The sequence below is a fragment of the Bubalus bubalis genome, chromosome 4 (assembly GCF_019923935.1).
Source record: "Bubalus bubalis isolate 160015118507 breed Murrah chromosome 4, NDDB_SH_1, whole genome shotgun sequence".
Taxonomy (NCBI): domain Eukaryota; kingdom Metazoa; phylum Chordata; class Mammalia; order Artiodactyla; family Bovidae; genus Bubalus; species Bubalus bubalis.
In genome coordinates this window covers 110,047,736-110,063,986 of record NC_059160.1, presented here as the reverse complement: position 1 = coordinate 110,063,986, position 16,251 = coordinate 110,047,736, and the positions used below count along the sequence as shown (strand labels likewise).

Genomic DNA, 16,251 nt, shown 5'->3' with positions numbered 1-16,251 from the left:
CCCGTCCCTGGGATTCTCCAGGCAAGAACACTGGAGTGGGTTGCCATTTCCTTCTCCAATGCATGAAAGTGAAAAGTGAAAGTGAAGTCGCTCAGTCATGTCCGACTCTTTGCGACCCCATGGACTGCAGCCTACCAGGCTCCTCCATCCATGCAAAAGAATAAAATTAGAATATTTTCACACAGCATATACAAAAATAACCAAAATGGATTAAAGACCTAAATGGAAGATCAGAAACCATAAAACTCTTAGAAGAAAATATAGGCAGAATGCTATGACATAAATCATAGCAATATTTTTTTTGAATCTGTCTCACAAGGCAAAGGAAACAAAGGCAAAAATAAATGGGACTTAATTAAACTTAAAAGCTTTTGCATAGCAAAAGAAAGCATCAACAACAGAGAAAGACAAGCTACTGAAGGGGAGAAAATATTTGCAAATGATATGACCTATAAGGGGTTGATATCCAAAACATATAGACAGCGCATACAATTCAATGTAAAAAAAAAAAAAATGAACAACCCAATTTAAAAATGGGCAGAAGACCTGAATAGACATTTTTTTCCCCAAGAAGACATACAGAAGGCTAACAGGCATATTAGCCTTGAGAAAAAAGTGCTCAACATCGCTAATCATCAGAGAAATGCAAATCAAAACTATAATGAGATATTACCTCAAACCCATCAGAATGACTATCATCAGAAAGTCTACAAATAAGAAATGTTGGCAAAAGTGTGGAGAAAAGGACCCCTAGTACATTGTGGGTGGGAATGTAAATTGGTGCAACCACTATGGAAAACAAGATGAAAAGTCCTCAAAAGCTAAAAATAGAACTGCCATATGAACCAGCAAGCCACTGTTGGCTATATATCCTAAGAAAATGAAAACACACCAGACAAAATAAACAATCCAATCAAAAAGTGGGAAAAAGACCTAAAACAGACATTTCTCCAAAGAAGACATACGGATCACTAACAAACACATGAAAAGATGCTCAACATCACTCATTATTAGAGAAATGCAAACCAAAACCACAATGAAATATCATCTCACATTGGTCAGATTGGACACAATCAAAAAGTCTACCAGCAATAAATGCTGGAGATGGTGTGGAGAAAAGAGAATCTCTTACACTGTTGGGAATGCAAACTGGTGCAGTCACTGTGGAGAACAGTGTGGAGATTCCTTTAACAACTGGAACAGAACTGCCATACAACCCAGCAATCCCACTGCTGTTTATACATGCGGAGGAAACCAGGATTGAAAGAGACACATGTACCCCGATGTTCATTGCAGCACTGTTTACAATAGCCAGGACATGGAAGCAACCTAGATGTCCATTGGCAGATGAATGGATAAGGAAGTTGTGGTTCATATACACAGTGGAATATTACTTGGCTATAAAAAGGAATGCATTTGAGTCAGTTCTAACGAGGAAGATGAAACTGGAGCCTATTATAAAGAGTGAAGTAAGCCAGAAAGAGAAACACCGATACAGTATATTAATGTATATATATGTGTGTGTATATATATATATGGAATTTAGAAAGACGGTAATGACAATCCTATATGCAAAGCAGCAAAAGAGACACAAATGTAAAAACAGACTTTTGAGCTTTGTGGGAGAAGGTGAGGGTGGGATGATTTGAGAGAATAGCATTGAAACATGTAAAACAGATGACCAATGCAAGTTCAATGCATGAAGCAGGGCACTCAAAGTCGGTGCTCTGGGCCAACCCAGAGGGATAAGATGTGGTGGGAGGTGGGAGGGGACTTCAGGATTGGGCAACACATGTGCACCCATGGCTGATTCATGTAGATGTATGGCAAAAACCATCACAATATTGTAATTATCATCCAATTAAAATAAATTAGTTAATTAAAAAAAGGAAATGAAAACACAAATTTGAAAAGATACATGCATTCCAATGTTCACAGCAGTATTATTTACAATTGCCAAGTTATGGGAACAATCTAAGTTTCCATCAACAGTTGACTAGATAAAGATGTGATATATACATGCAATGGAATACTGTTGTTGTTTAGTCACTCAGTCATGTCCAACTCTCTTGTGACCCCATGGACTGTGGCTTGCCAGGCTCCTCTGTCCATAGGATTTCCCAGGCAAGAATGCTGAAGTGGGCTGCCATTTCCTTCTCCAGGGTATCTTTCTAATCCAAGAATCAAACTTGAGTCTCCTGCATTGCAGGTGGGATTCTTTACTACTGAGCTACTTGGGAAGCCCAAAATGAAATATTACTCAGCCACATGAAATTTTGCCATTTGCAACAATATGCATGGACCTGGATGGTATTATGCTTATTAAATGTTGGACAGAGAAACACAAACACTGTATATTATCACTTATAGGTGGAATCTAAGAATAAAAGAAATGAGCAAAGATAACAAAACAGAGACAGACTCATGAATATAGAAATCAAACTAGCAGTTACCAATGAGGAAAGGAGAAGAATGAGGAAAAAGATAATGGTAGGGGTTAAGAGGTACACACTGCTGCTGCTGCTGCTAAGTCACTTCAGTCGTGTCTGACTCTGTGCGACCCCATAGACGGCAGCCCACCAGGCTCCCCCATCCCTGGGATTCTCCAGGCAAGAACACTGGAGGGGGTTGCCATTTCCTTCTCCAAGAGGTACAGACTACTATGTATAAAATAAATAAGAAACAGGATGTAATATGCAGCACAGGGAATATAGCCAATATTTTATAATAAAACTTTAAATGAAGTTTAAAATATAAAAGTATTGAATCACTATGATGTACACCTAAAACTAATAGGAGTTCAGTTCAGTTGCTCAGTTGTGTCCAACTCTTTGTGACCCCATAGACTGCAGCATGCCAGGATTCCCTGTCCATAACCAATGCCCAGAGCTTGCTCAAACTCATGTCCATTGAGTCGGTGATGCCATCCAATCGTCTCATCCTCTGTCGTCCCTTCTCCTCCCACCTTTGTTCTTTCCAAGCATCAGGGTCTTTTCCAAGGAGTCAGTTCTTCGCATCAGGTGGCCAAAGTATTGGAGCTTCAGCTTCAGCATCATTCCTTCCAATGAAAACTCAGGACTGATCTCCTTTAGGATGGACTGGTTGGATCTCCTTGCAATCCAAGGGACTCTCAAGCATCTTCTCCAACACCACAGTTCAAAAGCATCAACTCTTCAGCACTCAGCTTTCTTTATAGTCCAACTCTCACATCCACACATGACTACTGGAAAAACCATAGCTTTGATTAGACAGACCTTAATTGGCAAAGTAATGTCTCTGCTTTTTAATATGCTGTCAAGGTTGGTTATAGCTTTTCTTCCAAGGAGCAAGTGTCTTTTAATTTCATGGCTGCAGTCACCATCTGCAGTGATTTTGGAGCCCCCCAAAATAAAGTCTGTCACTGTTTCCACTGTTTCCCCATCTATTTGCCATGAAGTGATGGGACCAGAAGCCATGATCTTTGTTTTCTAAATGTTGAGTTTTAAGCCAACTTTTTCACTCTCTTCTTTCACTTTCATCAAGAGGCTCTTTAGTTCTTCTTTGATTTCTACTGTAAAGATGGTGTCATCTGCATATCTGAGGTTATTGATATTTCTCCCACCAATCTTGATTCCAGCTTGTGCTTCATCCAGCCTGGCATTTTGCATGATGTACTCTGCATAGAAGTTAAATAAGCAAGGTGACAATATACAGCCTTGATGTACTCCTTTCCTGATTTGGAACCAATCTGTTGTACCATTTTCGGTTCTAACTGTTGCTTCTTGACCTGAATACAGATTTCTCAGGAGGCAGGTAAGGTAGTCTTGTATTCCCATCTTTTGAAGAATTTTCCACAGTTTGCTGTGATCCACACAATCAAAGGCATGGTGTAGTCAATAAAGCAGATGTTTTTCTGGAAGTCCCTTGCTTTTGCGATGATCCTTCAGATGTTGGCAATTTGATCTCTGGTTCCTCTGCCTATTCTAAATCCAGCTTGAGTATCTGGAAGTTCATGATTCTCCAAGCCTGGCTTGAAGAATTTTGAGCATTACTTTGCTAGCATGTGAAATGAGTGCAATTGTGCAGTAGTTTGAACATTCTTTGGCATTGCCTTTCTTTGGGATTGGAATGAAAACTGCCCTTTTCCAGTCCTGTGGCCATTGCTGAGTTTCCAAATTTGCTGGCATATTGAGTACAGCCCTTTCACAGCATCATCTTTCAGGATTTGAAATAGCTCAACTGGAATTCCATCACCTCCACTAGCTTTGTTTGTAGCGATGCTTCCTAAGGTCCACTTGACTTCTCATTCCAGGGTGTCTGACTCTAGGTGAGTGATTACACCATTGTGGTTATCTGGGTCAGAAAGATCTTTTTTGTATAGTTCTTCTGTGTATTCTTGCCACCTCTTCTTAACATCTCCTGCTTCTGTTAGGTCTATATTGTTTCTGTCCTTTATTGTGCCCATCTTTATATGAAATGTTCCCTTGGTATCTCTAATTTTCTTGAAGAGATTTCTAGTCTTTCCCACTCTATTGTTTTCCTCTATTTCTTTGCATTGATCACTGAGGAAGGCTTTCTTATTTCTCTTTGCTGTTCTTTGAAACTCTGCTTTCAAATGGGTATATCTTTCCTTTTCTGGTCTTGATCACTGCCTTCTCTACAATGTCATGAACCTCTGTCCACAGTTCTTCAGGCACTCCCTCTATCAGATCTATTCCCTTGAATCTATTTGTCATTTCCACTGTATAATTGTAAGGGATTTTATTTAGGTCATATCTGAATGGTTTAGCGGTTTTCCCTACTTTCTTCAATTTAAGTCTGAATTTTGCAATAAGGAGTTTGTGCTCTGAGCCACAGTCAGCTCCCAATCTTATTTTTGCTGACTGTATAGAAACTAATATAATATTGTAAATAAGCTATACTTCAATAAAAAAGAAATTTTATATTCTTGAACTTTTTCTGCAGTTAAAATTATATATGCTGTATAGTATCATATTCCATTAAGTAAATATTACAATTTGTTTAACCAGTCTATAATAGGTACTAAATTTGTTTCTAATTTTCTATATTTTAAATCCTTATGCATGAAGTGGAACTGAGGGATCAAATAGGATCAATGTGCTGACGAATTTTCCACATGTCTTTCCTTATTTGTCTTTCACAACTGCTGAATCAACTTATTCCTCCCACAAGAAGGTTATAAGACTTTTTTTTTTACTAATCCTTTATCATCATCATCAACATTAGATAGGCATAGAAATTTGTCCTTGTTGATACAGTAAGCAGAATACGTCTGTTCACATTAGTATATGTGTCTGCGTGTGCTGCTCAATTCAAATATTTTTCTTGTTTTATTTCTTATCTTGTCTATTTTTTTCTTTTTGCATTTTCTTAGTGGTACTTTCACAGTGTGCCTATCAGGAGAAATAATTTGACAAGCTTTAACTTACCTGTCCCTACCTTTAAGGTTGCAGTATAATTAATACACTCTGGGATTTGGGGTTCCATTTAAAAAATTAAGTTTTCATTAATAAAACAAACCTCTTATTCATGTTGGTTTTAAGAGATGAATCTGAATAAACTGCTTATATATTCTATTCAATGAAGTTGGAAAAAAAAAAGAAACAAACCTGTCCCCTAAGGCTCTGATACCCAAAAGGAGAACAGAGGCCTCTGAATGGGAGTTGGGAAGTCACTGAGCTTTTTCTATGCTGTTAATTACCGTACAGTGTTTCAAGATTAACATTTACAGTACACAGAAAATAACACTAGTGAAATCTAGATATCTCAACAATTTCTTCAAATTAAGCTATTGAGAACATGTGTGGTTACAATATATGGAGTCAAAAGACTCCAAGATATACAGTAAGGAGGACTCTGATCAGAGGGTCTGGAGCCCAAGTGGATTAGGATCCACATTTATGCTAATATTGCCAAGTAGTATATCTGTCAATCATTTTACATTTTGGTCCCTGTATTAAAGTGCTCATCTGATGGGGGAGGATATGCTGAAATCTGACTCAGGTTCCTCAAGCCGGCTCATGAACAGCATGATAGATGCTGTTTCTGCACAGAAGATGAAATTCCTTTTTCTTTGCACAAAGGCACTGGCCTCTTGCCAAACCACACACCCATCTTTGGGACTGCATCTTGCCAGAGGGAGGAGCCTGTTCTAATAACTCCTGAGGTAAGAAAGGGGAGGCATTTTCTAATTCATCCATCAGACACTGTGCCTTCTTCTAATATACCTGCCATTCAGTTCAGTTCAGTTCAGTCGCTCAGTCGTGCCCGACTCTGTGACCTCATGAACCGCAGCATACCAGGCCTCCCTGTCCATCACCAACTCCTGGAGTCCACCCAGACCCATGTCCATCGAGTCGGTGATGCCATCCAACCATCTTATCCTCTGTCGTCCACTTCTCCTGCCCTCAATCTTTCCCAGCATCAGAGTCTTTTCAAATGAATCAGTTCTTCGCATCAGGTGGCCAAAGTATTGGAGTTTCAGCTTCAGCATCAGTCCTTCCAATGAACACCCAGGGCTGATCTCCTTTAGGATGGACTGGTTGGATCTCCTTGCAGTCCAAGGGGCTCTCAAGAGTCTTCTCCAACACCACAGTTCAAAAGCATCAATTCTTCAGTGCTCAGCCTTCTTTATAGTCCAATTCTACCTGCCATTAGTAGGCACTTTTTGATAATTTGCACAAAGGTTAGCATCTCTCTGTTCCCAGCTTTCATTTCTTTCTAATTAAGTCTTAAAAATGGCTATATTGCTTGAAATGCAATCTCGCCTCTAGATGTGTGGGGGGAAAAAAAATTCAGAGTTTTTCACTAATGACTGCTAATTTGAAGGCTTGAAGTTCTGGCTAAAATATTATATTATTAGTTTATCAAAAATGTTATCTATTACCAGAAAATACAGAGATTAGCAATCCTTGAGAAGATGTAAAGAAAATTATGTCTACTGAAAAGTATGGAATTTAAGTTTCCTGCCTTCTCAATCAAATTTATTTTGTGTCAAAACTATGTGTCTGTTTTTTCTATTAAAACTATAAACATATATAAATACATTTTAGCTTTGTAACCCACTTTAATAGTTCTACATGGGAGTAAACTATAATGCTTACCATCGGTGTCAGTGGCTCCATTATTTAATTCTTATGTTTGATTTATTTCTTGGCCGTTTAATTTCAATCTCCAAGTTATTTTCTCAAGAAAAGTACATGGATTGTATATCTTCCAAGTTTTTACTCACAGTGTATCATGACAGCTAAGATCTTGGGCTCTCAGACCAAGGAAGTACAAATTCCAATACTAACACCTTCTTTTCCTGTGATTCTAAGTAAATTTAACAATTTTGCACTTCATATTTTTCAAATTTCTCACTGGGCTAGTGTAAGGCTAACGGAACTAATGCTCGCAAAACACTTATCATCTTTTAAAAAGGATTTGTATATTATTTTACAAGGAGATCTTCTGAAGGAGATCAGCCCTGGGATTTCTTTGGAAGGAATGATGCTAAAGCTGAAACTCCAGTACTTTGGCCACCTCATGCGAAGAGTTGACTCATTGGAAAAGACTCTGATGCTGGGAGTGATTACGGGCAGGAGGAGAAGGGGACAACAGAGGATGAGATGGCTGGATGGCATCACTGACTCGATGGACGTGAGTCTGAGTGAACTCTGGGAGTTGGTGATGGACAGGGAGGCCTGGCATGCTGCGATTCATGGGGCCGCAAAGAGTCGGACACGACTGAGCGACTGAACTGAACTGAACTGTATATTATTTTATACAAATAACTTTGTATAAAAGTTAGAGGTTATAGTTTGCTTTCAAAACTGTAAGTATGGTTTTACTGCATTTAGACATTGAATGTTGCAAAAGAAACATTTGGTTCTAGCTGATATTTGGTACCGTCATGTTTCTTTCCCTTTTTCTTTTGAATGATTGCATATTAAAATTTTCCTTCAAGTTTTGAATTTTGATAATGTGAAAATGTACATAGGCACGGTTCGTTGGTATTCTTTTGATGTTTGAGATCCTCCAATCTTCACAGAATCCTTTTCTAAAATTCACAAGAAGTATTTCTTCTACTGCTGGTATATTTTTATTTGTTATGCTTAACTTTAACCTGGTTTTATATTCAGGAATATGAATTATGTGCATGCTGTTTCTCCTTACACTTGTGACATTTCTCTCATATGCCATAATCTATTTGTGTTTTTGCTCTACATAACTGTAGAGGTTTTCAGGCTTTTCTTCCATAGTAGTTATTCATACTTGCTGTGCTTCCATCACCATGGATTATAATTCTATGAATACATTTTTAGTTTCCTTGCATTTATTCTTATCAAATTCGCCTTTTAACCATCTTTAAACTTCAGGTTGTTTTCTATTTATACCACACCATTTTTTTCCTCTCAATACTTTTCTCTATACCTCTGTGAAAATCATGTCTTTTTGCAAGCTTTAGAGAAAACCCAAAACTTTCCTGATTTTTTTTTTTCTGAATTTTGCAACAGGGTGCTTGCATTCTCCAGGCTGTTCTTCCTGTCATTATTTTTTACAATGATATTCTTTGAAATATTTTTCATAGGTCTCATAGCTTATTTTCATGTCACTTTTGTTTATTAATAAATTATATGGATTGCCCTTTGTTGTTGTTTAGTCACCAAGTCATGTCCGACTCTTGCAACCCCCTGGACGATAGCCCGCCAGGCTCCTCTGTCCATGGGATTTTTCCAGGCAAGAATACTCCAGTGGGTTGCCATTTCCTTCTCCAGAGGATCTTCCCAGCCCAGGGATAGAACCTGTGGTTCCTGCATTGGCAGGCACATTCTTTGCCACTGGGCTACCAGGGAAGCCCCAGGGATTGCTCTTGGTTATACTCTACTACCGGAGAAGGCCATGGCACCCCACTCCAGTACTCTTGCCTGGAAACTCCCATGGACAGAGGAGCCTGATAGGCTGCAGTCCATGGGGGTAGCTGAGGGTCAGACACGACTGAGCGACTTCCCTTTCACTTTTCACTTTCATGCATTGGAGAAAGAAATGGCAACCCACTCCAGTGTTCTTGCCTGGAGAATCCCAGGGACGGCAGAGCCTGGTGGGCTGCCGTCTATGGGGTCGCACAGAGTCAGACACGACTGAAGTGACTTAGCAGCAGCAGCAGCAGCATACTCTATTACCACTTGAGGAATAGTGAAAATTTTCTTCTCCTATTTCCAGCTAAAGTCAAATCCTATTTCACTTCCCATGTTCTGGCTGGTATTTTCTAATATTTCTCAACTGTGCAGAAGTGGCAGCTCTTCCTTATATACTTTCATGCTTCTCTGTTGCTCAAATTATCAAAATTCATGAAAAGCTACAATTTCCTTCTTTCACAACAATTGTTTTTGTTGTTGGCCATTGTTCTTAATCTATGCTGTTTATTTTGTGATGGCCACTCATAAAATACTGTGGGGTACTGATAGAATCTGTTGTTTCCTGGGAGCTACTATGTCTGAATAGGTATAGAAAGACCAGAGAGACAGTTAAAGGAACTTTAGCTACTTTTGAAAGGTGCAGTTTTGTAATAATATGGTTCCTGAACAGTGTTTGGTATTTACAGATCTCAAAACCCTAAGTTTAGGCATAGGAAATGGGAGAGATGTAAGTTATTTCCTTTCCTTTCTCCTGGGAGACGTTGGTCTGTCTATAATAACAGAATTTCTTCTGAAATCAATTTTGTTCTGTTAAACAATTTCAATTTGTGAATTTTTGTTTTTATATTTTTGTTTCTTCACTGGTTAGAGAAACATTAGCTAGGGATACATTAAAGTGCTGATGATACACCATTTTAAACTTGAAGATCCATTTAAATATTTTTTAAAGTGCCCCAAATTTGGAAACACCTTAAATAATCTACAATTCTAAAGTTTGGATTTTGTTTTATAAGTTATGTGATATCCATAAATTGGATTATTATGCATAATTCAGGGCTATATTTTCAAAAATTCTTTATTGAAGCAGCATGTTCTGTGAACAAATGCAATATATAAAAGTAGATAATTTCAATTTTGCTGAAAAGATATATATGCACAAACAATATCTTGGGAAGAAACAGATAAATATTTTCAACACTCATTATCTTGGGCTGATGGGATTATGGGTAAATTTATGGAAAATTATGGTAAATTTTCCATGTATACAGAGAGATATACATCTTTTGTACACATCTGCATACCAAAGATGTATACAAAATATATACTTCTCTTTAAAAGCAAGTGTTTCTTTGGGGATTTAAAAAAATAGATTTATTTTTAAAGGAAAAAGTGAAGTCCTTAGAGAAACAACTTTGGTAGATAGGATGAAAAAATAAAAATTACCCCGAAGAATAAATTTTATTACTTAAGCAGTGCATAAAGAATTCTACTCATTCTTTGCGCTTTTCTTTAGAATTAGGCATTTTGAATAATATAAACCTCAAACAAACATTGTAACACTTAATAGAAGAGAAAAATAGAAAACTGGTTGGTTAAAGAAGTAAAGGAGTCTCTATTCTAATTCATGTGGAATTTGTGGCCCATATTTTAAAAGAATGATGTTTATTTATATTAAAAGAAAAACTCCCACCAGCCTTTCAAGATTTACTAACGTGGTAATTGCTTCTCTTCACTTAAGAATTAAAAAACACTGAGGAGGACCACTGCCTGTATCTATCATTGTCAAAAAATGACCATATTCAGCAGCTTGATTTTGGCTAAAATGGCAGGCATATCCTGTGTGTTTATGTGACATATGAAATTGGAATAGATCACTGCATTTTTTCCTCATCTGTGATGAACACTTATTTTTTGTGTCCTTCCTTTCCTGGATTGGAACTATAAATTCCATAATCAATACACAATACTTTTTGCACTCAGATCTTATCACTGATTGTGCTTTAGCACAGTACAAATGCAGAAAGCAAACAGCAACTTTACACAAAATGTTAATACAATTTTGAAAAGATGTCTTAAGGAAATAAACTGACTATAATATTAAGTTAAAAAACACTTAGCCAAATATGTAATTATTCAATTAGGAGAAGAGTACAATAAAGTCAACATTTAGAAAATGATTTCTTAACTTTAGAAAGTACATAGGATATACATGTATTGGACTTGTGCTAAAGGTAGTACCTAAATATCTGTACTTTTTAAGTTATATTCATCTCCTTGGCCTAGCCACAGCTGCTCTAAACTATATCAAATAAGGCAAAATTAATTATTTAGTCAGTGAGCAAAGTGAAGTGAAGTCGCTCAGTCGTGTCTGACTCTTAGCCACCCCATGGACTGTAGCCTACCAGGCTCTTCCGTCCATGGGATTTTCCAGGCAAGAGTATTGGAGTGGGTTGCCATTGCCTTCTCCAATGAGTCAATGAGCAAGGAGATCCTAAAGCTCTTTTTGTGATTAATGGTTAGGAGAACAGACTTGGGCACTAGACTGCGTAAATTCCAGTGATGTTATTTACTAGTCTGGGAGGAGGAGCAATGGCATGAGTGCCAATCCAGTGGATGCCTTCAAAGAATTTAAGATAAAAAGACTCTGAGGTGGGCAAGAGAGAATGAAATGCTGGGACTTGAATGCACTAATCTCTGCTTCCCTTACTCTGCCAGCTTCATCTCTCCCAGGTTGCACCCAAGGCTGTTCCATGTGCAACTTTGATAACTGCATATACAGCCTTGACCACGCAGCTTTGGTGAAATGGTCTTTATTATGTTTGTTGACAAAGACAAATGGGCATCTGCCTCTGAGCTCTTGCTTATCAGCCCATTGATTACACTGACTGCTGGGTGTGAATTAGCTTTCTATTGCCAAGAAATGAATTACCAGAAATTTTGTGGCTTGGAGCAGAATGTTTATTAACTGACAGTTTCTGAGGGTCTCGAGTCTGGACAGGGTTTACCTGGGCATTCTGCTCAGGATCTCACCAGGCTGAAATTAACTTGTTAGTTGGAGCTGTGATCCATCTTGTGAGGTTTAGGGGCCCCTTCTTCCAGGCTCATTCAGGCTGTTGGCAGAAATTAAGTTCCTTGTGATTGCAGAAAACTGAGGCCTGTTTTTTTGCTGGCTGAGGCCTGGGGCACACTCTCAGATATTGGAGGTGACGCTTATGCCCCACCACTTGGCCTTCTCACATCACGGCTGCTTACTTAAGAGCCAGCAGGAGACTCCCTCTTTGTTCTGCTAAAATCAAGTCTTGTATAATGCAACACAGTCATGGAACTGACTACTGTTTTTACAGGTCCCATCAACCATCAGGTGAGGGGACAGTAGAAGATGTGACTACCTGGGTCTGAGAATATTAGATGTCATCCTAGAATTCTGCTTACAGTAAGGCTTAGAGTATTATGCTTGGACCAGCCAGGATGGTTGGTCATCTCTATGAACTTACAGAGCTCTGTCATCCTCTACTCTCCTATAAAGAGGGGCTAATTTATCCAGCTTAGAAGATTTAAGTAAGGATGCTTTTATGTTGGTCATTAATTTTTTTCTCAACTTTTTCAAAGTGTAAGGATAATGGACCTTCTCCTTTGGATAAAAAGCCGTTGCAGTAAGTCAGGATTTTACTCTGTGTCCTTTCCTTTCCCTCCATCTAAGATACTTTCTTCATCAAAGCTTCTCAGTAAAAGTTTACTGAACTGAATTCATTACATATATTAAATGTGTTGATAATCTCATTTGGAAGTAAATTCTCACCCATCCTGGCATGCTTGTTAACAAATCTAGTAGGAAAGCCATAAACTTCATGAACCAGCCTTCTGAACTACTTCACAACCACCCCCATCCTGGAGATGAAGATCCTTGTTGTTTAGTCCCAGTTCTCAACATGACATTTTCATTGTTTAGTCCACACAAATGGATATAGAGAAATATAAATTTTAATCTTGGATTCTGAAGCATAGCCAAAAACTCTTTATTGAACATAACATTTTCATTCAAAGTAAATTAATTTGGATTGTTTTGGATAATTAAATATTTTCATAAAAGATAAAAATAACAACTTTTCATATTATATAAGTGAATATGCTAAAAGAGAATACCATATATTTTAAGGAAATTTTATAATGTAGAAAAGACCAATCCTAAGTATAGAACTAAAAAGCTGATTTTTTTGGCATCACATTTAAGAAATCAAATACAGATGAAAAATGCTACTAATCCATCTTTTATTTTCTTTCTCTTTTAACTCATGCCAGCAAAATAAAGCTTAGGAATTCTATATCAACAATGTCTTTCCATTAAATAGTGGTAGAAATATGGCTCACTTTGATTACATATCAGCTTATTAAAAGTGTTATTTTTGTGTGAAAATTTTAGTAAAATATCGTCTTTGAAAGAGGAAATTTTAAAAAATCTGTTAAGAACAGGAGATATGAGATAAGGAAAGACAAAAAATAGTGCCAATAGTACTAATTTTTCCAGTTCAGAAGATTTAAAGAAAAATGTTTTTTTATGTTGATCTTTAATTTTTAAGTACGGTTCTATTTAAATATTAACACAGTACACATTTCTACACTCGGGAATGGAATAGATTTTGGCCACTCTAAAGGTTAACACATAGTTTAAAAAACAAAATTCAACTGAGCAAATTTTAAAGGTCTTATTGGCTTTATTTATGAACGCATGAAAGGAGCAGCACCCAATCTAGCAGACAGAAAGGAACTCCAAGAAGCTACATAAAATGAAAGATTCTTCTGGATAAAAGGAATCAGGAACAAGGAAGTTATACTAGACAAAAAAGCAGATGGTTATGACAAGGTCCCTTTCCTTTAGGTAATGGCAGGGGTCTAGATTACGTCACTAGTGCTGATCAGGTGATTCCTGATTGATGGATTTAAGATTCCATTTCTGGGGAAGCTGAAACCACAATTAAGCATCAATTTGGTGATGTGGAGCTTAACATAAGTGACTCCATTTGGGGCCTGTTGTTTTGTTTTTAATGACATTAAGAAAGATTCTCCTGAACATTGCAAAGGGTTCAGAAAGACAGAGTTCAAGAGAAAACCAGAAGTTTACAGTAATATTATAAATTGTGCATGAGTTTTTTCCAGAGTGTCATGACTCATGTCAAAATTTCTATTTGCTTTTTCCAAAAAGCATTTTTAATTTTTACAATGTAGTAAATCCCAAGTGCCACCTAGAAAAGGGAGAGAGTAGAGTTTCATAATATTACTTCAACATGTATTTATTCAAAAAATATTTATTGAGTATCAACCATATAAGGTATTATGATTGACTCCATAGATAATATGAAGATCAATGAAATATAAATCTTACCTTCAGGGAGATTATAGTTTGTAGAGGTGCCAAGATGTCCACAGATAACTGTATAAAAATATAATTCAGTGAATCATCCATTAGAGGCATGAAGTGCCAGAGAAGCATTGAGAAGGGGATAGGACTCTTGTAGAGAGTACCTAGGAAAAGTTTCATGAAAAAGGTAAAGTAGAAGGGAAATTTTAAGGGAAAATACAGAGAACTGAAAGTGCTTATAAAGTGAACTGAAAATGTTTCTGGAAGACTTCAGTGGGCCGAGTAAGGAATGAGGAATGCTGAGGAGCCATCACAGTTCTTTTGATAGGAAATTAATATTAGAACTGACTTTTAGGAAGATTAATCTTAAGACAGTTGAAAATGGATTAAAGTAGGGATGTAAAGAATCTGCTTGCAATGCAGGAGAGCTGGGTTCAATCCCCAGGTCAGGAAGATCCCCTGGAGAAGGGAATGGGCTTGGAGAATCCCATAAACAGAGGAGCCTGGTGGACTACAGTCCATGGGGTAACAAAGAGTCGGATAAGACTGAGCTACTAAAAAGATAAGAGGCATGTTAAAACTGTCTCTTGTTATGTTAATAAGGTAATTTGGGGACCTAAGAATGGGACTGATTGTCAGAAAATCAGTCATGTGATTAGACGGCTTGCTGACTTTCAAGCCTGCCCCCAACTTCTGGAGAGGGGAGGAGAGCTGGAGGTTAAATCAATTACCGATGGCCAATGATGTAATCAATCATGCCTATGTAATGGAGCCTCCATAAAAACCTCAAAAGACAGGGCTTGCAGAGCTTCTGGATTGGTGAACACATGGAGATTTGGGGAGACTAGGTGACTCCAAGAGTGCATGGAAGCTCCACTCCCCTTCCCACATGCTTTACCCCGTGCATCTCTTCAATCTGGTTTCTCCTAAATTCTACCCTTTTACAGGCTCAGACAGTAGAGTCTGTCTGCAATGAAGGAGACCCGAGTTTGATCCCTGGGTTGGGAAGATCCCCTGGAGAAGGAAAGGGCAACCCATTCCAGTATTCTTACCTGGATAATCCCATGGATGGAGGAGCCTGCCAGGCTACAGTCCATGGGGTTGCAAGGAGTCAGATACGGCTGAGTGACTTAGCTTTCAAGTTCAGTAATATAACAGGTTTCCTGAGTTCTGTGAGCCACTCTAGCAAATCAATTAAACTCAAGGAAGGGTCTGTGGCAACCTCCAATCTGTAGTTGGTTGGTCAGAGCACAGTTAACAGCCTGGGCTTATGACTGCCATCTGGGGGTGGGGGTCAGTCTTACAGGACCGAACCCTCAACCTGTGGAATCTGATGCTATCTCTGGGTAGATAGTGTCAGAATGGATTGAATTGTAGGACACCCGGCTGGTATCCCAAGGTTTGCTTGGTGTTATGGGGATGTGTCCACCTCACCGCTGCTAACACACACACATACACACCTCACATGTTGGAATTCAGTTCAGGAACCCAAAAGATTAGATGAATTTAGATAGAGCAACTTAGCAGCAGCAGCAGCAGCAGCACCCAAGAGGAGTAAGTTTATGCCCAGAGTCAGAGTACCCAACCCTCAGCAACTCCTTCAGTAGAACTGAAGCTCCACGTAGGAAGGAGTAACCACATCTGTTGCTGGTCCTCAGTGCTTAGCACTCAGTATTTTCAACTAAATGAATCACTGGAATTTAAACATGAGGAAGGGGAGGGTATCATGTGTACTTATATGTGTGTCATGTTTCTTTCTCTATACCTAAGTTCCTAGGCCAAATGAAAAGATAAGGCAGGAAAAAGGCCACACTACTTTATAGGATAACCCTTCAGGAAGGAGAACTTTTTAGGAAAGCCCATTGGTTAACTTGCTACCAAGTTTATTGACCTACTGGAGTTGTTGTCAGTTGGTGTTGTTAAGTTGCTTAGTCGTGTCTGACTCTTTGCGACCCCATGGACTGCAGCACACCAGGCTTCCCTGTCCATCACCAA

At 38.2% G+C, this 16,251-nt stretch overlaps 1 long non-coding RNA gene across 1 annotated transcript; it reads right to left on the bottom strand.

Annotated features, from left to right (window-relative positions):
- Positions 1–11,835: 11,835 nt before the first annotated feature.
- Positions 11,836–16,251, bottom strand: LOC123333111. The gene is made up of 3 exons (XR_006550263.2): positions 15,309–16,251; positions 14,281–14,328; positions 11,836–12,010 (listed from the first exon to the last, which is right to left on the bottom strand). It is a non-coding gene; the product is annotated as an uncharacterized LOC123333111 (long non-coding RNA).